This window comes from Perca flavescens, chromosome 14 (assembly GCF_004354835.1).
Source record: "Perca flavescens isolate YP-PL-M2 chromosome 14, PFLA_1.0, whole genome shotgun sequence".
Taxonomy (NCBI): domain Eukaryota; kingdom Metazoa; phylum Chordata; class Actinopteri; order Perciformes; family Percidae; genus Perca; species Perca flavescens.
Window position 1 is genome coordinate 6,638,104 of NC_041344.1, and position 10,477 is coordinate 6,648,580.

Sequence of the window (10,477 nt, forward strand, 5' to 3'; positions counted from 1 at the left end):
GCTCCTGACTCACACTTCCTGTTAGTCAGTAAACTTGATACTGTGGACATTCCTAATACTTCAATCCTGCTGACATTATTTGGGATTTAAAAAGGACGACAATAAAAGTTAACTGATAAGTATTTGCTAGACTGATTACTGTATCAACACTGATGTTGATTAAATCAAAATGAGGATCTTGCGGATTAGTACTTTAAATACATTGATGATATTGTAAATACAAGATGGGTTTGAAGTCTGAGCATAGCGACTTTTATTCCTACAATATTACCTAGCTAACACAATTAAACCTTGGGAAAATCTATTATTAAATCCATTAAATATTTGGCAAAAACATCTGCTAGTCTGTGGGCCAATGGGAAGTGGCTGGAAGTGAAGTGCGTCAATCTGTTAATTGAATCTTTTCCCCCTAAAAATGATTAACACGTTTTGACAAGGAACTTAGGCAGTGATAACAAATTGTTAGATGAATACGTTCTTTTATAGTGTAATTAATACAAGGCTAAATTAGCCAAACAACTACAAAGTTTATCTAGTTGAACTTGGGTAAAGTGCAGGTGATGTTAACCTGTTGGACAAGCTACTATTTATGTTAGTACAAGACTATAAAACCATATGTCACAGATTCTAATGCATCATCCGGATTCAAACTGACAACATAAAACTCTTTTTAGACAAATTATACACTACACAAAAATATACTTTGAATATGAGTACTATTAGCCATGGTACACTAGTAGTGTGTAGTATGGAATTCAGACACAGCAAGTATTTCTGGCTGAGAAAGTTAGCAGAGGGGTTAAAAAGCATAGCATGGAGGTCAGGTCATTTCCTCCCAAGACAGGAAGTACAGAAGAGTGGTTTTCATTTCGTTTTTTTTCTGCAATCCGGCATGGACTGAGGTCTGAGTCGCAGCATGCCAGCGTTTGGATGGACCCAGAGGAACAGACAAGAGCAGGACCACAGAGAATAAATGGTGAGTATAAGCCGAATAAGAAAGCAGAGAAAGACCTGCAGGTGACGGAAGGGATAGTAGATGAAGCGAGGGATCGGAGGAAGAAAGGATTAGATAGAGGAATGTAGATTCAGCTGCTGTGGGAGGGCAGATAAGGTATGTGTTTGTGAGGGAGAGCAAAAGGGTACAAAATGAGACCTGCATATTTATGAGAGTGAGAAGGAAAGAGAGTGTAAGGAAGTGTTTATGTGCAGACAAGACAGACAAAAATGCACAATCAGTGCAACTGAATCCGAACAATGAGACTCTGCATGCTACAGTATATAATGATCCCTGGCAATGGCAAAGCAATCTGTGCATAATTTGATACAATGACCAATTCCAAATGTTCTGAATTAGCTTAAGATGAACAGAAAAAAAAAATCACAATGAAGAAATTCCAGCAACAAATTACCTCCACAGCTGCCCTTTAGCTCTGTATTTTGAGTCAACATTTCTGCAGGAATTCTGTTGGGAAATTATGATTCTTAACGTCACATTTCCCACTACTTGTTGCTAATGATAATGCAACTGCACATACTTTTAAGTCATTGTACATTTTAGCCTAAGCTAAATGTGTAGAATGTAAATGTTACAAGTTTAGTACTATTTTGATGAATTGAATTTAACAAGCTACATTATAACAAAGCGGAGTCAGTGAACATGTGAGCTGTGCTCATGGTTTGATTGTTCAGCCACTGCTGTCAACCAGCAGAACATTCTTGTGGTATTTAAATATAATCTGTCACTTTTTCAAATGAATATCGGTTTTGCTAATATATCATCAGTTAATGTGTAATACAACATTAAATCAATCTATATGCAGATGATGAAACACTTTTCTTAGAGGATGATGTCCCAGTGTCAACAATACTGTTTATCTGCAAGTGATCTCTGAGATGTGTAACTCAAGATGTCAACTGAATTTATTTATTACAATATGATACATTTGAGTAACTTAATACCAAGCTGGAAAGCTGATGGCTTTGTCTGGTTGTTCTGATATCTGTGCACTGTAGCACATGTACAGATGGTGGGCTACAATTACATAAGTCTTATAAGAAGTGTATGGATTTTGCTGTAGATTACATGAAGATTTGAAATTCTGGTTATGCGACTCAAGTGAATTGGTATGCTTTACGTTTTCTTAGTAGTAACATTTAAAAATGAACGTGGTGCTTTTGTAGTTCTGGTTGATGTTAACTTATAGGATTCTATTTCAACGATCTAAACATACGGCGTGAAGTGCCTGGCGCAGCTGCATTTAGGGGTAGTACGAATCCTTTTTTGTTAGTTTAACGGTGGGAAAAAGGGTCCGTGCCATTGTCATCAACATCATTATCATGTAACATTGATGTCAAGGTGTTGGTGGCCACACCCTAAGTGCACTTTTTTCTTCACTGGAGGTAGGTGAACACAGGAGCTACAGCTGGTGTTGAGTTACTTAAGTGTATTCTGGCTTACCGGATGTACAGTTATGGGATAAAGCCTGACACGATGTCAGGCTTTATCCCTCCCTTTTGTGTGTTATTCTCAAATTCTCTTCGATACCCCCAAAAAAATTCGAGCTTGCAACCTATACGTAGGCCTGTAATAATTATTACATAATTGTGTAATTGCAATATTTTTTAAGTATTCACCGTTTCTTTGTTTAACTGCAAGTAATTGCTAACATTAGCTGAGGTCTTATGGGTATGACTGTTGATGGTTTTGTCAATTTTATGTTCATTTAAGAAGAACAAAACTGTTTTATGAAAAAAAAGACAGTCGTGGTTTACTTCAGACGCTGTGCACTTGTGTTGTTAAATTATCTGGTTCACATAAATACCAAAAGATGTATGCTGGAATTTATTCAAAACTTTAATTTGTAAAAGTAATAAAGTAAATTTGACTGAAAAAGACAATTATTATTATTATTAATTGCAAAAACATTCTGAGACAATTGATTGTACAGCAACATGTGGAATGGTTACAGCTCTACCTACATGCTGAAAATGGCAAGTTTTGACGAAGATTTGGATCGTGCAATGAGGCAGGCCTGCTTGGTTCTTCCGATGAATGATTGCAAAGATCAGAAAGAATATGTTTACTACATTTGCTGCCCAACGTGGACGTTCTTGCATGTTTGCCAACCATTTATCGCCGCTGCATCTGAAGCTCAGTGGAGCAAACATATAGAAATGCAAACAAATAGAGCGTTTCTTTCCCTTATCCCATGCTGCTGTCTTTCTCCATCATGCCTGCAGCCTGCAGCAGCAGGATGTGTTACGAGGAAGTATGGCAAAGTGCGGCAAAGGGTCAAAATAGTAGCCTGTTAGGCACGACACGAAGCAGAGTAATGTGAAATATAGATTAATAAATGGCGGCATGCGATTAAAAAAAATTAACACGTTACGCTCGGCGCTTAATCGCATCGCGATTAACGCGTTAATGCTGACAGCCCTAGTTTAAACAGATGACATATTATATTCTAATAAGATACAAATAATCAAATAATTACAGATTTGAGCTTTATGATCACATATTTCACAGCTTCCACTGATGTCTCCAAAAGCGAATTATTGGATCGCTAGAATATGAGAACAGATTTTCTGAGTCATAGCAAATGAGAGCAGAATAGTCCCAGTTGTATCTTTAACAACAACAAAAAAATGTTCAATGCTTGCCTGGTGTTTGGTGTTGCAATTTTCCTTTGTATGTAACCACTTTCCCCTCAAATACATAACACTTTTCAGTTAGTTTCCTGGAACACTTTTCATCAACATCCAGGAAAGGTATGATACTTTTTTGTTGTTTTCAGATAATGTCTGCAGTGTTATTTGGGGGTAATACAGAGATGATAACACAGTAAAAGCCAGACAGCGTTCTGGTCTATTAAAGCTATACTGTTGAGAGAGAAATTGGGATTCTCTGCTGCTAAAGTATAACCTGAATCTCGTTGCAATTTTGGCAGTGATGGAAAAGGCAGAATTGTGGGGGATCATGGAAATAAATGACAGCTTCAGAAAGACAAATGTGACATTCTCAAATGCATGTAAAAATAGAAGCAGCAGTGAGTTAGCGCTCATATGTACAATATGTAGAAGATGAAAATCTAAGACCTGTAACTGCAGCTTAGCCTTCAGTATTGTTGGCTGTAGACTGTTTTTGCTCAATCTTCCCTGAGAAGATTTCTTGGTGTTCTGATGGAGCTGCAGTGATTAGGAGCACAAAACAAGCCACTATACACACATCTGGTAAGTCTACTTTTCCACTGCCAATCACCTGCCAGCGAAAATAGTCTTTTTCTAGACCTCAGTGACACACTGGCATCAGTAGTCATGCGTTTTAAATTTCATTCAAAAGGTCACTTCACCAACAAATGTTTTTTTTACAGAATAATGCGAGGATTAAATATATAAAAACATTTACACTCCACATTGTCTTCTTCTAGTGTGATTCTGTTTTTCTGGGTCACTGAATGAAAAATACAGCAAAAGAAGCACTTACCAGAGAGGCCATTTCAACAACTAAACCAGTGCATTGAAAAAGGTAATAGAGGTAATAGCATTTTTCATTGTGCAGGCTTGACCTATTTAAAAGAATGTCAAAGCTTTTCTAATGCACGGAGAGAATGTGGTCAATTAAAGTGTAAAGTCCAGCATGATCCTTCTCGGTGGCCATTTCAAAATACGCCACTCAAGCATCACATTGGCATGGTTTTCTCCCTGTGGATTAGCATTTCATAAACTCATAAATGGCTCATTGAAGCTAAAGAACATGTGTTTGCTATTTAAGTGACATCTTCCATGTGTAACAAACGTGTAGCATAGATCCTATTTGCAAGTACATCCTCATTCAAAACTGGTCCAAGAATTGCAGAAGCTAAGCAGTTGCAGGCTTCTGGTACAACAATGCATCTTCATAAGTATGATATCGTACAAAAATGTACTGTATGCACACCAAAACGTGTGATATCCTACGAAATTAGGAGACCACTGGCTGGTCATCTGACGACGGCTAGAGCGGCTGGCTATGAGCTCCATGACGCCAAGCTGAAGTTGCTAGTTTAATTGTGTAAGGCTGCTACAGTGCTTCGTGATGCCGGTTAAAGACTTCTGTCACAGCTTGGTCGTATCAGCGGCAGTTAGTACATGTGTTTGGCTGCTACAGAGCTCTGTGACGCCGGCTTATGGTACTCCGCATGGTGCTACGCATGGTGCTCCGTTGTATCAGCGGTAGTTGGTGATTGAGTTACCCGAGAATAGGTGACTTTGAGCCAGGAACAGGGCACTGTGAGCTGCTTTCAATGGACATTACGGTTAAGTTTAGGCCACAAAAAAAGTGAACGTTAGGCAGCGACGAAAGTTAAATTTAGGCACCAAAACGACTAGTTAAATTTAGGAAAAAGATCATGGTTTGGATTAAAACACTTAACATTTCCCAGGGAAGCGAACTCTGCTCCCTGGCATGAAAGTCCTGTGTTTTAACACCCACCCAGCCACCCAGACCTCCTCCTCATGCACCCAGCTGCATTCTTATACAGCAGCAGTCAATGTGGTGCATACAGCAAAAAAAAAAACTTGAATACTTATGAATTGTAGTGCTTAATTTTTCGGAGCTTTTTGAACGTATGGTTCAGGAGAACAGGCTGAATGCAAAGGTGCAATTGAGGCATTTCTTGCATGTTGGAGTAAAATACACAAAAAAATGAGAGACCATCTGTTGCAATACCCAGAAGTGCTTCACTGGTCTGTTTTTTGTTGCTGAGGAATATGAATGGATGGATTTTTTGTCACTGCACACCTTACGGTTGCTGCCATTCTCAGCAGCCTCAGGCAGACTGTTTAAAGAGGTATTTCCAGGGGGCGGGTCCTGCACCAAGTCTGGCACTATATACACTTTAAAGATTGTCTCCAATTCAGGACAACATATGTGAATATCTCGTGAAACAGACTCGTTTTCAACAACATAAAATTTCACTCTGCATTACTGGCTAAACAGATGCAAGCCCTGGGTTTTTTGGAAAAGCAACCAACAGGTTTTATATATTTGGGTTACATTTTTGTTTAGTCTATAAGGTAACATTTGTGCTTTTAACCATGTCGTATGCCAACAAGTAAAAGAATGTGGACACCTCTTTCCACATAATTTTGTGTACTTTTGGTACAGGGCTGTTTTTCATGTTTTGGACTATAGGCTCCTTTAGCTCCAATTAAGGATACTTTTAATAAAATAGTATACAATTGCATTTCAAACAATGTGTTTTGGCAAGTGTGGGGGGGCCTTTCAGTTCCAACAGGATTCTCCCCTTTGTACAAGCAAGCTCCATGTTGTGTATTAGGGCAAGTACTACCTGACAATACAAGTTCAACCAAGAAATAAAGTTTGTATCGATGTTTTCATGTCTCCAGAGTCACTCTGGATGGAAATGTAATGAAGGGTGCACAGAAAGCCTGCAAGTGAATTACAAATGTTATGCTACGTATTCTTAATACCAGCCATTAGTCATGTAGTTGGCCTTGGCAGTACTGTCAGTACAGGCTCAAGCTGTTGACACTCATCGGCCTCGGATACATAGAGAATGTGAAGCAGTCTGAGGGCTTCAAGCTGCCAAACAGCAGAGCCCAGACAGCTGGTAAGATACTGGCACAGTCTCAGCCTTCAGAGGTTGGATGTCCATTTGGAGGAAACGGTAAATGCTGCAATCAAGACTGCCCAGATATTATTTAAATGTTAATTTGCCTGGTGTTGAAAGGCCTTTAATATCACACACTGCAGAGACAGTCGTGGATGCAAGCAATCTCACCTGCGCTTAGTTTATTTATAGGCTTTTTTATCATGTAAAATTATCCTTAAAGAAAACCATAAATTTATGTCTTCTTCAAAAGAAAATCTAAATATCTAAAATAAAAACTATTTTTGCCAGATATTGTCAGTTTTGATTTAAGATGATTAGGGTTACCTTTTTCTCCAATCTTCATGAATGTTCTAGTTATATTTCCTTCAAAATATTGCTGCTGCAGCGACCCACTTTCCCATCAGTGTCATTAAAACCTCATCTTGTTTGATGTCTTCTTATCTTTTCAGAGGACAAGATTATCTTCTCTGTATCAATTAAAGTTAACACGTGTGTCCCACAGAGCGTCTGTGTCTGTGACTTTGTTTGAAACCGGTTTCTGTCTCAGGATCAAACTCTCCTGAGATCTGGCAACACAGATAAGCCAACGTCAACTAATGTTTGTGAACACCCTAACAAAACTTATTTCCGTAATGCTAAATATGTCTTTTAGCTGTGGAAATATCTAATGTTAGCAACAGAAAAAATGTATACATTACAAAATTATAACCAACACACAGCTACACTAATAGCTTGTAATGTGCTCTCTTTTGTAATAAAGAATCTGTGATAATACAAGTCCCAGAGTTTGAGCAAACACACGTCCAAAAAGTCAAATGGTGTATCCGTTAACAATGTAACATTTTACCAAAGAACACAGTCACCAACAACAAGCCATGGTTACTGTAGATCATTGCGAATGATTATGTTCGCGCTCTGTATGGACGCTACGAGACACCGTACTTGAGGAAGTGCACGTGCGCAGTAGGTTTCTGGTTCAGTGTGCACACCTCCCGCCAAGTTGTAATGTGTAGCCTGTTACTCCTGACTGTAAAAGTTCAATATGGTTTCTAGAAGTTTATGAAATAAACATAAACGGCTTGGATTCAAAGTAAGGACTCCTTACTTATTTCCAGTGACCCTTACCCAGTATGTACATGCATCATTTCTGTTAATCCCTTGTTTTGAGCTACACAGTTTGAACTGTTAGATAATCCAAGCATATTTTGGCAAAATAGCTGGTTCTAGAAGCTTGACATATTTGCAGGGCTAACTACTAAAACACTAGCTAGCCAGCAACATGCTAGCGTTAATCAGTGATCTAAGGCTTTCCCAGCAAACTAGCTTGCCAACTGACAGTTAGTTAGCTTGGTTACTAACTGTATGACAACAATTTATTCAAAAAGATATTTTGACTGTCAACTCTCTCACAAATGTCTTAAAACGATGTTGTCAGCATTGGAACGCGGAACAAGGAACATGGTGCAACACCACTAAAAGGCCACAATAGCTTCTTCTGTTATTTTTTATTTTTTTAAAGATTATTTTGACAAGGGCCTCAGGTCGGAGTCAAACCCGCAGCCACTGCATTGAGGAGTAAACCTCTATGTATAGGTATGCACTCCACCAGGAGAGCTACCCAGGCACCCAGCTTCATCTGTTTTAAACAGTCTGGCACCGTCAACATTGTTTACCAATGTTCAACATCGCAAAGTTGCTTGTCAAACTTACTAAAGCTGAACTTGATTAGAAAGATTTGCACATATTTATTTTACCCCGGCAAGCAGATCTGCTGATCTCTGCAATCACATTAACTTTTTCAAATGCTGGCTTCTAAAATTTAGAAGAGGTAGATTTGTCCCCGTAGATATTAATAACACTAATACTGTATGTACAGTGGGGGAAATAAGTATTTGACCCCTTGCTGATTTTGCAGGTTTGCCCACTTACAAAGAATGCAAAAATCTACAATTTTAATCATATGTACATTCTAACAGTGAAAGACAGAATCCCAAAGAAAATTACAGAAAATCACATCATATGAATTTATTAAAATTGATAACCATCTGATGAGGAAAAACAAGTATTTGACCCCCTGGACAAACACCATGTTAATATTTTGTAGAAAAGCCATTATTGGCCAGCACAGATGTCAAACGGTTTTTATAGTTGGTGACAAAGTTTGTGCACATTTCGGCAGGGATGTTGGCCCCTCCTCCCTGCAGACAGCCTCCAAATCATTCAGGTTCTCGAATTTTAAGCTCCCACCAAAGATTTTCAATCAGATTCAGGTCTGGAGACTGGCTAGGCCACTCCAGAACCTTGATGTGCTTCTTCTTCAGCCACTCTTTTGTTGCTTTGGCGGTGTGCTTAGGGTCGTTGTCGTGCTGAAACACCCATCCTCGACCCATCTTCAGCTCTCTCACTGAGGGAAGGAGATGTCGGTCCAGAATTCCAACATGGCCCGTCCATCCTCCCCTCAATACGATGGAGTTGTCCCGTCCCCTTGTTTTGAAAAACACCCCCAAAGCATGATGTTGCCACCACCATGCTTGACGGTGGGGATGGTGTTCTTTGGGTTGTACTCGGTGTTCTTTGCCCTCCAAACACGGCGAGTTGAGTTGAGGCCAAAAAGTTCTATTTTGGTCTCATCTGACCACATCACCTTCTTCCAGGCCTCTTCTGAGTCGTCCAGGTGGTGAATGGCGAACTTCATGCGGGCCTGTACATGTTTCTTCTTGAGCAGGGGACCTTGCGTGCGCTGCAGGATTTCAATCCATGACGGCGTAGTGTGTTACCAACCGTTTCTTTTGTAACTGTGGTCCCAGCTGCCTTCAGTTGATTCATCAGTTCCCCCTTGTGGTTTTGGGATGATTCCTCAATGTTCGCATGATCAGGGACACCCCACGAGGCAAGATCTTGTGTGGAGGCCCAGACCGAGGGAGGTTGGCGGTGGTGTGGTGCTTCTTCCATTTCCTGATAACTGCACCGACAGTTGATCTTTTCTCTCAAGTTGCTTTCCGATTCTCTTGTAGCCCATCCCAGCCTTGTGCAGATCAACAATCTTGTCCCTGATGTCCGTAGAAAGCTCTTTGGTCTTGCCCATGGTAGTGATGTTGGATGCTGGTTGTTTGGGTGTTCACAGGTGTCTTTTATACAGGTAACGAGGTGAGGCAGGTATATTTGATGTATATAATTGGTTCGTATTGGGGCTGTGTCTTAAAGAAAGACTAACTGGCTTGTAGGAGCCAGAATACTTGCTGTTTGTCCAGGGGGTCAAATACTTGTTTTTCCTCATCAGATGGTTATCAATTTTAATAAATTCATATGATGTGATTTTCTGGAATTTTCTTTGGGATTCTGTCTTTCACTGTTAGAATGTACATATGATTAAAATTGTAGATTTTTGCATTCTTTGTAAGTGGGCAAACCTGCAAAATCAGCAAGGGGTCAAATACTTATTTCCCCCACTGTATGTATGTTTGTCCTCCTCAAGACAATCCACTCCCCAAAAGAGGTAAAAACATGTACCGAAAAATAAAGATTGCTTTCAACTTTGGAGCGTCTGGCTTTAACTAGGTCACATTCTCTAACAGATTTGTTGTTGAGATGTATATTATTCCTTAAAAAACTATCCTAAAACAAGTGTGATGTTTTGAATATGCAGAAAGTTTTGAACATTACAGAAGAATAAAAATTATCGTTATGTAAATAAAGACATTTGCACCATAAATTGTTGCATAGAAATTCACCAGAATGCAGGAAATTAAGTTTTTGACGCTCCAAATTTGATGAGGGAGTACCCCAAGAACCCACCGGCTATAATGTGTCCCCGCCAATGTTGAAACAAAACCTACGCCCTTGGTTATAACTTTAATCAGCAG